This window comes from Babylonia areolata, chromosome 1 (assembly GCF_041734735.1).
Source record: "Babylonia areolata isolate BAREFJ2019XMU chromosome 1, ASM4173473v1, whole genome shotgun sequence".
Classification (NCBI taxonomy): Eukaryota; Metazoa; Mollusca; class Gastropoda; order Neogastropoda; family Buccinidae; genus Babylonia; species Babylonia areolata.
Window position 1 is genome coordinate 83,899,367 of NC_134876.1, and position 11,807 is coordinate 83,911,173.

Below are 11,807 nucleotides of genomic sequence, written 5' to 3' on the forward strand. Positions count from 1 at the left end.
CTGTAATCCATGTCAGCGTTCGGTGGGTTACGGAAACAAGAACATACCCAGCATGCAACCCCCCCTCCCCGAAAACGGAGTATGGCAGCCTACATGGCGGGGTCAGTAAAAACGGTCAAACACGTAAAAGCCTACTCGTGTACATACAAGTGAACGTGGGAGTTGCAGCCCACGAACGCAGAACAAGAACCCTGTTCATTGGTGAAAACTGGATCAGATACACGTAACCGGTGCCCCCCCCCCACCCACCCCCCGCCCCTCCCCCCATGCCCCCTCTCCTCCCCAAAGGATCTGCAGGAGACAATGAGTTCCAAGCTCCACAGAGTTTTCAAGAGAATAAAATAGTTTTTCTCCGGCCACGTTGTCACCCACAGAGACACATGACCTCCTCGCCGTCTCAGTAAGAGATAAGACACAAAATAAGATTGGATTGGCAAAAGTAAGAATGACCGCCAATTAACTTTCACGATATATCACATATATATATATATAGCTCTCTCGCACTGGTGGGCCATTCTGTTCACGAATGTATGTATAAGTCAGCCGTGTCCGACTATGACCATCAGAACAGCAGAGGAGGTAACTGCTGTCCCGACTATCTGGGCTAGAATTTGATTTTAGTGGAAAGTGTCTTGCCCACGTTACATCCCCACTCTCTCGGTCAAGATGGTTTTTGGACAGTTGGCGATGGGGTGGTTCCCAAAAGCCAACCAGCCCCAAGGCTGCAGCACTAAGAGCCAGTGCAGTCTTGCCTTCTTGTCATAGTCCTTCACAATGACTTCCTACTGCAACGGAGAAACCATTGATCATACAGCTCTCACTTTGCTGTGGGCCCAACTGTAAGCTGATGTCAATCTGTGATACAAACTGAGCTCACAATCCATAACGTTAGAAACGTCAGTGAGTTTCTATTAACTGAGAGATACTGCTTCTTCCAGAGACTCATTGGTTGACTTCACTGGTATTCAGTTCCTCAAGTGCTCAGTGAGCACTTTTGTTCCTCCAAAGGGGAGGTCTACATGTGTGGCAAGACAGGTGTCAGATGTTTCACTCACTGAAGAGCTCATCGGGCTTGCTACACGCTTCTGAATGCCAGCTGAACAGAAACAGTTATGTTTGTGCAAAGAGCGATTACCCAATAATGCGGAGGCATTTCTTCCACGTCTGGAATGTAGCTCTCAAAGATAACTCAGACTGGTGCTATGGGCTGTGCTCCATTCCACAGGAAAGTCATTCCATTGAATCTGCGTAATTGCCTTTTCTTTGGAATGACAGCAGGGGGAATTTATTGATTCGGACAAAAAGCACCTGGACCGCACCACGAACGTACTGATCCCGCTAATGTCATCTGACTTGTTCAAGGCTCTCATTAAAAGTGCAACTAATGTTTCACAGCGGTTGCGTTGGAACAAATCTCTCAAAATCTTAACGAGGCTAAAAGCGTCAGACAACTCCGGTCTGCCATCAGCTTGCGTACAGGTAAACAACAGATGCAAAGAGTTAAATTTGTATCCCTTTGTCAAGTTTTATGGGGTTAAATCTCCTTTCAATTAAAAAAAAACAAACAAACAAAAAAAAACCAACACACTCACAGGAGGTTCCTGCACTTAAAATTCGTGCCACAATGAGTACATTTCACCAACGTGAATCATTCCAGGGGTTAAAATGGGTGTGTGTGCGCTTGCGCGTGCGTGCGTGTGTACATGTATATGTGTGTGTGTGTGTGTGTGCGTGCGCGCGCACACACGGTGTTTTTGTATATGTTTTTAAGTAAGCCTATGCTCTTAATATTTGGTTGAGAACTATCATCAGACAAGTGGCTACACTTTCAGACACACATTCGCAGTGGATTAAAAAAACCAAAAAAAACAACAACAACCATGGTGGATTCTTTCGGCGTAACAATATTGCATCAGCTCTCTCTCTCTCTCTCTCTCTCTCTCTCTCTGCGCGTTCACGTGTACGCTCGTGCGTGCAAGTGTGCGTGGGTTACTGACCAAAATATGTCATCCATGATAACATCTTATGACCAGCTGACATTTTCATGCTACCTCACACATATACGCACACGAAAGCATACACAGACAGACAGACAGAGAGACAGAGAGACAGACAGACAGACAGACGGACGTGATGGCCTAGAGGTAACGCGTCCGCCTAGGAAACGAGAATCTGAGCGCGCAGGTTCGAATCACGGCTCAGCCGCCGATATTTTCTCCCCCTCCACTAGACCTTGAGTGGTGGTCTGGACGCTAGTCATTCGGATGAGACGATAAACCGAGGTCCCGTGTGCAGCATGCTTTTAGCGCACGTAAAAGAACCCACGGCAACAAAAGGATTGTTCCTGGCAAAATTCTGTAGAAAAATCCACTTCGATAGGAAAAGCAAATAAAACCGCACGCATGAAAAGATACAAAAAAAAAAAGAAAAGAAAAAAAAAGGGTGGCGCTGTAGTGTAGCGACGTGCTCTCCTTGGGGAGAGCAGCCTGAATTTCACACAGAGAAATCTGTTGTGATAAAAATACAAATACAGACAGAGAGACAGACAGACAGACAGACACACACACACACACACACACACACCCACCCTTCCCCATGCACTCTCATCTCTTCCCACCAAACATGATGTAACTGTATCGTTACGCTGAAACAAACCACTGTGGCCTTTTACCCCCGACTCATTGTCAGTCCACTGACGCTGACTGAACCTAATGGTAGCTCACCATGTGCAGAAGGCGAGAGCAGAGGCCATACTGCACAGGGCACAAACTGTATGCCACCGTCCTTTGTCACTTTGCTGTTGGCCCATCTGTGAGCTCATGTCAGTCTGTGATACAAACTGAGCTCACAATTCATGACGTTAGCTCACTCAGTACGGCCAGTCCTCTCTTCTCCTCTACACAGACCCCTCGGATGTCCAGTGGGTGTCTGAATGACCCAACCTTTAGCTTCCGTCGTCAGAATTGTGGTATTCTTTGTCAACATTCACCTCTTCAGTATAAGAGCCTTCCTCTTGCAATATTTTGATGATGGTAATTGGGGTGAAACGCTGTTAACGTCGTCTCTTTCGCCATTCGTATGGAGAGAGTTAAAAACGTCAATGAGTTTCTGTCAACTGAGAGATATTGCTTCTTCCAGAGACTCGTTGGTTGACTTCACTGGTATTCAGTTCCTCAAGTGCTCAGTGAGCACTTTTGTTCCTCCAAAGGGGAGGTCTGCATGCGTCACTACCAGTCCTCACCGGAGAATGCTGATGGAGTCTCCCGTCGGACCGACGGATGAGTAGGCAGTCAGGCTTATCTGTCGGTGTGTGTCCTCATATGGGAGAAGAGGCCGATTCTGGATGCGCAGCACTTCCCACAGGTGTTGCAAGGGAAAACGTCTCCAGAAGTTGAGCCCTGCTTCCTTCGTTCACGCTTCTCCTTAATGGCCAGCATTCTCTTGTTTTCAAACGTCTTTATGCCACTAGAGCACAGCATCCTCCAGCGAGAGCGGTCAAGGGCATCAGTTTCCCAGGAAGCGATGTCTATGTCACAGGCTTTGAGGTTTTCTTCAAGGTGTCCTTGAAGCGCTTGCAGGGTCTTCCAAGTTCGCGGTGGCCTCCCTTTAGCTGGCCATACAAAAGCATCTTCGGGATCCTGCTGTCTGTCATGCGGACAACGTGTCCTGTCCAGGCCGTTCCTCTCTAGGACCTGGAGAATGCTGAGAAGTTAATCAACCAACTTCTGAACTGCTGTGATTTCAGTGACACTCACTGCAGTCTGAAGGCTCACGCCAAGGTCAGGCATCTGCCCCACTCCCCATTCGTGGTGTAGCGTGTATGGATCAGTCCGCACGCTTTGGCATCTCCTTGAAACCGAAACTGCTGATTCGGCCAGCCACCACATGCTTTATTTCCAACGTTCACGTTTAGGGACGTTACAGACGTGGCAGTCTATACACGCTAGGCAATCAATACGGTGGCTGTTACAAAACAAATAACTGGAAAACGCAGGAGCCTTTAAACGAGGTCATTGGCCGATGACAGTGCTGGTAACGGCTGTTTTTGTTTTGTTTTGTTTTTGTTTTTTGTTTTGCAATCAACGGATTCGAGCAGCCTCATGGTCGCCTGGTCTCAGCATGGGTTATATTCTCCTGCAACTGATACACAAAACAAAGACAAAGACAAAGACACACACACACACACACACACACACACACACACACACACACACACACAGATAAACACAGACACAGACAGACAGACACACACACGGACACAGACATGCAGACACACAGACAGATAGACACACACAGACACGTAGACACAGAGATGCAGACAGACAGAGAGACACAGACACAGACAGACACACACACACACGCACAACAACATAATGTGTGTGCTCAAACGCACATGTGTGTACGTTTCACTATATCTGTAAGCTTTGCAGGTGTTGATTGTGAACTTGATATGAATTACTAAACCTTCTCACCATGATACCTGTGTGTTACCTGGCGAGATCAATACACGGTCACATCTGGCGACAGCAATAAAAAACAACAACCCCCCCCCCCCCAAAAAAAACAACAACAAAAAACAACAACTTATACTTATTGAAATGAGGAAACACCCAGCTCGACCCAATTTCCACGAAAGACATATAATTGTTTCATCATGTATGAGTGTGTAAATGTGTGTGTGTGTGTGTGTGTGTGTGTGTGTGTGTGTGTGTGTGTGTGTGCAGGAGTGAGTGAGAGCGTAAGTAAAGCCGTGTCATCTTCGTGGTTCAGAGTGCAATGCACATGTGCAAGATACAGACGACAGTGCAGGCTCTGCTCTGGAATGTGGCCTAGTGGCGACCTGAGATTGATAGTCTTGTATTGGCCCAAAGCGCCGAGGTTTCGACAGAACGAACCCGGGTGTAGCTATGTGATGTGAACTCGGGATGACGGGTTCATGTGCGATTCCACTGAAACAGCGAACAAAAGACAGGACAGCTACACCACCACCACCACCAAAAAAACCGGCAAAAACCAAAAACGTAAAAAAAAAAGTACGGACACGCGCTCTCACACACGCCTGCACACACACACACACACACACACACACACACACACACAACGAAACAATTATCTGTCTTTCGTGGAATTTGTTTGGCAAAAAAGGTAATGTGTGAATCATCAGGGACTTTAAAAAGAAAAAAAAAAAAAAAGAAAAAAGAAAAAAAAGGCCATTATGAAAAATGCCGCAACGAGTGATGATGATTCAGAGGTTTGCACGGTAAGTTTCGCGGAACAGTCACCGGCCAAAGATTAATGATCCTCGACGAAACAGATAGTGACTCGTTTTTCCTTCTGCTTTCTGCTTCTGTAATTAATATCGCGACAGTTTAGATTCTTTAATTGAGTAATCCGCGTCTGTGGATTATGACATGAATGCGTTTTTAGTACGTGCGTTTATTATTTTGAGAGCATCATATACATGATTATGCGTCAAAGGAAAAAATATCACCTTTTTGATTAAAAAAAAAGAAAAAGAAAAAAAGCAATGATATTTCTAAAACAGAGAACGCTTCAAGTGGATGAAACAAGCCATCGTTCTCTCGTTTCCTCACTTGCAAATGCAAATAAAAGTTGAAACGGATCAATGAGTACCGAAATAAAGCTGAATTTCTTCAGCCATTTCTTGTTCTCAGCATTTTCTCCATGGCGAGAGAGACTGGAACATGACAGGGGATAAGGTGTTGGAGGGGGTGGAGGGAGGGTTGTAGTGTGAGTTAGGAAGGGAACAGGTCAAGGACTCTGTGTGTGTGGTGTGTGTGTGTGTGTGTGTGCGCAATGGCGGAATATCGTGCAGTACGGCTGCGCGTGATGTGTGCTCACGTTTTTTTGTTGGTGTATTGCCACAGGGCGCCCTTACCACCAAAGACAGAACGAACGAACGAATCTTTTTTATTGAGGGAAAAAAAAGAATAAGTACAAATGGCTTATTTTCATCCATCCTGCCCTTACGAAAAGGGAAACGTAACAAATACTCAATACAAAAGCATGATATTGCATGACAAAATTTCAATTCTGTCCCACGAAAAAGACGAACAACATAAGTACATGCACAAATGATACTTAGAACAGAAAGAAAAGAAGAAAGAAAGAAGAAGGAAGAGACAAGGAGAGAGAGAGACAGACAGAAAGACAGACAAGCGATACACACACACACACACACACAGAGCTGAGAGAGCGAGAGAGAGAGAGAGAGAGAGAGAGAGACGTTTCCAGTAAATGGACTTGGTTGGTGGGAAGTGTGTGCGTGTGTGTATGTGTGTGTGTGTGTGTGTGTGTGTGTGTGTGTGTGTGTGTGTGTGTGTGTGTGTGTGTGTGTGTGTGTGTGTGTGTGTGTGTGTGTGTGTGTGTGTGTGTGTGTGCGCGCGCGCGCGTGCGTGTGTGTGTTCAGAGGAACAGGGCTGTCGATTGCAGGCAGACACGTCCACGGGAGATGAACAGCAGAGCGGCCATCCTTCATGAATCTTCCCATTTGACTATGGCAAGACAAACTGTGTACTCTTGAAGTTCACCGCCTGTCACTGGTATCTCCAAGCCTGACCAGCACGGTGGGTGTATTCAGTTGATCAGTCGTCTGCCTCACCAATCAGCACGGTGGGTGTATTCAGTTGATCAGTCGTCTGCCTCACCATCAGCACGTTTGGGGTATTCAGTTGATCAGGTCTGCCTCACCAATCAGCACGGTGGGTGTATTCAGTTGATCAGTCGTCTGCCTCACCATCAGCACGTTTGGGGTATTCAGTTGATCAGGTCTGCCTCACCAATCAGCACGGTGGGTGTATTCAGTTGATCAGTCGTCTGCCTCACCATCAGCACGGTGGGTGTATTCAGTTGATCAGTCGTCTGCCTCACCATCAGCACGGTGGGTGTATTCAGTGGATCAGTCGTCTGCCTCACCGCTCCCACCTCCTCCTCTTTTCTTTTTCAAGCCGCAGTGGTACATCATTAACTCATTCAGTGCCATGGGGAAAAACAGTAGAAAGTGGTGTTTCAAGTCATAAAACAATATCCAAAACAATAAGCCTAAAACTGAAAAAAAAAGGTATGGTGATATACCACTCTAGATAAAATGTGAGAATTTTCAGCCTCCCAGAGTTATTTCCCTTTTTCTAATGACGTCATCACTGCACGTGATACGTACTATGGCAGTCAAGGGGTTAATGATGGGTCAGTTCACACGCTATGACGCCTCCTGGAAACTGACACTGGAACTTGGAGCAACACCCGAACAATGGCTGTATGAAGTCCTAAGTCCATCAAAGGAAACTTCAGCAAACAAATCAACCACAAGCTACCGTGCAGTCAGCTCTGGGAATGAAAAATGGGGAGACGATCTAAAAGAGAGAGAGAGAGAGAGAGAGAGAGAGAGAGAGAGAGAGAACCCTGAACACTGAATGGTTTTAATGACTTAGGCTAACAGCCCCTATCATGACAAATGCAAAAAAAAAAAAAAAAAAAAAAAAAAAAAAGAAAAAGAAAAAAAAAGCACATTTCCCGCACATTTCTCATCAAATTCGACAACAAATTACAACTGTTTGTGTTACGATGTGAATGGTGAAGACCAAAATTCCATATACAATGACGGCACGTCTGTTTGTGTGCGTATAATAATCATGTGAAAAGGAATGTGAATGTGAAGATGTACATGTTGAGAGTAGCGGGTGGGAAACCAAGGAGGAAGGCGGGGTTGGATACGAGTTGAGAGAGAGAGAGAGAGAGAGAGAGAGAGAGAGAGAGAGAGAGAGAGAGAGTATGCTTCGTGGACGAACTGGACGCGGGCCTGAGGGACTCCATATATATGACAGTCAGTCAGTCATAGAGATGAATGACTCAGTACGACAAACCTGGACAGAGGGATAACAACAGTGATGATACAGGTATATGATTCTCACGTGGACACCCCCATCCCCACCCCTCCGCCCCCCCCCCAATCCTTTGAAACAACACACACGCATACTTTTGAATAACACCTATGGGTGGGAACAACAACAACGTGTAGTTATTATGCAAAAAACAAACCATGATTACGAACATAGGAAACAAACTGATTAGACATAAAAAGTACCCTTTTTTTTGCAACATATTTTTTCAACAACTAATACTTCTAATTCGAAGAAACGAGCTACAGAAGAAGTACCTTTTACCATAATTCTTTCACCCCCGCGCTAGCAAATGTTCAACGTTCAGCGAGTATGTATCTACCAGCAAGTCTGATTTTCTTCTGTTTGTCATTTTGTGTCCTCAGCATTTCTGTCCTCGAGGGTGGGTGGAGAGAGTAGACGACTGGCCACTGGAGGGGCGAGTGGGGGGAGGAGGAGAGGGGGGTAGCGTGCTGGGGAGAAGGCTGAGGTGGGGATGGGTCAAGGACAGTGTACTGTGTGTGTGTGTGTGTGTGTGTGTGTGTGTGTGTGTGTGTACGTGTGCGTGTGTGCGCTCTGTGTGTATGTGTGTGTGTGCGCGCGCGCTCTGTGTGTGTGTGTGTGTTGTGTGTGTGTACGTGTGTGTGTGTACGTGTGTGTGTGTTGTGTGTGTGTACGTGTGTGTACGCGCGCGCGCGCGCGCGTGTGTGTGTGTGTGTGTGTGCGTGCGCGCACACACACAATGGCAGAATATCGTGCAGCCGGCCTGTGCATGATGCGTGCTCACGCTAATGTATGGCCACAGGGACAGCCCGAAGAGTGAGAGTGCCGTTTGTGCAGTAAATGGGTTCAGTTGGCTGGGGAGAGAGGTGCTGTGTGTGTAGAGGACCAGTGGGGGATCGATGCCAACCAGCCGCGTCCTCTGGAGTCAGATAATGGCGTGGCCTTCGCGTACGGATATGAGGTTAGCTGTGAAATAAGCTTAAAGATTCCATGTGGATGAATGAAGTCACTTAACCCCCACAACAACAGCAACAACAAAAACACACACAAAAAAACAACAAAAACAAACAAATAAAAAACAACAAAAAACAAAAACAAAACACCATCACCACCAACAAAACAACACCAACAAAAAAAGAAACAACAACGACAACACAAAAAACCCCAAACAAACAAAACAAACAAACAACAACAACAACAGCAACAACAACAAAAACAACCTCCCACTCTCTCACTTCATTTGGTTGTATAATTACATTGATATTTCGTTTTCATGGGCAACCTCATGGGTCTCTTTTTGTAACAGCTCGTGCTGTTTAGGAATCTTATTTACACCAGTATATCATTTTAAATTTCAATTGTCTGTAATTATATTGGACAGTCAAAAAATAACAACAACAAAAAAACCCAACAAAAAACAAATGTACAAATGTAATCTCAAATAAGAACAAAAATTATCGTCTAACCTCGCATTTAGTGAAAATATGCTGAACAGAACGCACATGAACACGCACACAGCAAGCAAGCAAGCTGACACACCCACCCACACACACACACACAGACACACTCACACACGCGCACTCGCACCCACGTAAGAACATGCACACACAAACACACAGACACACACAGACTACCACACACACACACACACACACACACACACACACACAAAGTCAACCACACGAAAACGTATCTGCCATTTGGAGCATCTGCTTGGAGAAGTCATGTGAAAAACAACAGGGAGTTGTGATTTCGTTGCATTTGCTTTTTCTTTTTGAACATTGAGCGCATACACATCTTTATAAACCAGGACTCCCCCTCCCTGTCCTAATTTAATATAATGAAAACATGACCTGCTTCATTTAACAAACAAGCGACAAAGTACTTGTCTCTACCATTCTTTCTTTGCTTAATGTATTTGCAAATACAGTCAAACTTGGGAGAAAGGGCGAGAGCGGGATTCGAACCCACACCCTCACGGACTCTATATTGGCAGATACGCGTTCTTAACCACTCTGGCACCTTCCTCTTTCTTGTTGTCAGCATGAGGAGAGAGTGGGGCAGAGCAGTGGGGAAAGTGGAGGGGAGGGAGGCAGGTGGTAGGGAAAGAGAAGGGAAAAGGGTGGTCCGGAAACTATGTATTTGCACAGTGGAAGTGGGTCATGCAGCGAGCGGGACATTACGTGCTGCAGTGCTTACGCTGTCCTGTTGATTGTAGGACCACAGGGACTGCAGGATGACAGAGACTGTTGTTTGCAGTATGTTAGGGTTTGGTTGGATGGGTGGGTGGGTGTTTGGGGAGGGGGGGGGGGCGGGGAAGGGGGGAGGAGGTTTGTCGGGGGTCGGGGTATCTGTGGAATTGCAGGGTTGATCGATCGACAGGAAGTGAATGATGAAATGGTCACCCTGGAAATAAATCGGAGAGTTGACCGCAAAAGAATAGACCACAAGGTCTTTTCTGCATTAATAATTGGTTACATGCGAAACGGTAGGCTTGTTCGAGCTGGATATTGCAGGGTAACACACAGGTTAGTTCTCTTATTCTCACCGTGATCGAGTTAAACTGATGTCCATGAACAGGGACACATTCGAACAAGGGAAGCGCTAGCCCCAGGGAAGGGCACTTTGGCAGACTAACCAGTCACCTGCTACATTACAGTAACCATTGAGAAACGGAAAATCTAATGGAAAACGATCCCTACATTACAAGTTACCATTGAGAAATGGAAAATCTAATGGAAAACGATCCCTACATCACAGTTACCATTGAGAAATGGAAAATCCAATGGAAAACGACCCTACATCATGGTTACCATTGAGAAATGGAAAATCCAATGGAAAACGATCCCTACATCATGGTTGCCATTGGGAAATGGACAATCTAATGGAAAACGTTCCTTACATTACAGGTACCTTTGAGAAACGGAAAATCTAATGGAAACGATCCCTACATCATGGTTAAGGTTACCATTAAGAAATAGAAAATGTAACGGAAAACGATCCCTACATCACGGTTATCATTAAGAAATAGAAAATGTAACGGAAAACGATCCCTACATCATGGTTACCATAGAAATATGGAAAATCTAATGAAAAACGATCCTACATCACGGTTAATGGAAAATCTAATGGAAACGATCCCATCAAAAAGACCTGTGGACAACCCGGACGAGAGGGCCTTCATGGGAAAAGGACAGGCCGGGTGACAAAACTGAACGGAGGGCCTTCAACAACAACAACAGTGACAAATTCTTCAGGGAAAAGGAAACTTCCAACAGCGATGCATATACCTTTAGAGAAACAATACTCTGGTCACCAGCAGAATCACAGGGCAGCAGCGTGTAGGTTCTAATCTGGTTGGCAGCTTTATCGGAACGTAGGATTGACATCTGCTTGCGAGCTGCTGGCGCTACGGTGCAGCAGAAAAAACAACAACAACAAAAAAACAACAACAACAAAAAAACAGAGAGGGTGTGGCTCTGTAATGGAGGATAGTGATGAGCAGCGTGATGGTAATGCCACTTATAAATCAGCATGGAAGATGAAGATAAAAGTTCAAGAGTGAAGTAACAAATTCAAGTATGATAAAACGTAAATGTAACCTACACATTTACTGAATCGATCACTGTTACTAGCCCTTTCTAAAAACCAACAAAAAAAAACAGAAAACAAAAAAACAAAAAAAAACGACCAAAAAAAAAAAAAAAAAAAAAAAAAAAGAAAAGAAAAAAAAAGAAAAGAAAAAAGAATGAAAAAAGCAACAACACCAAACAAAAACAAACAAAAACAACAACAACAACAACAAAGCAAAAACAAACAAAAAACCCCTAACAACTTGTCTTTCTGTTTCCCGGACATTTCTTTTAAAATCCAGAAAATGGATAGAATTGTCCAATGGCTGTATAT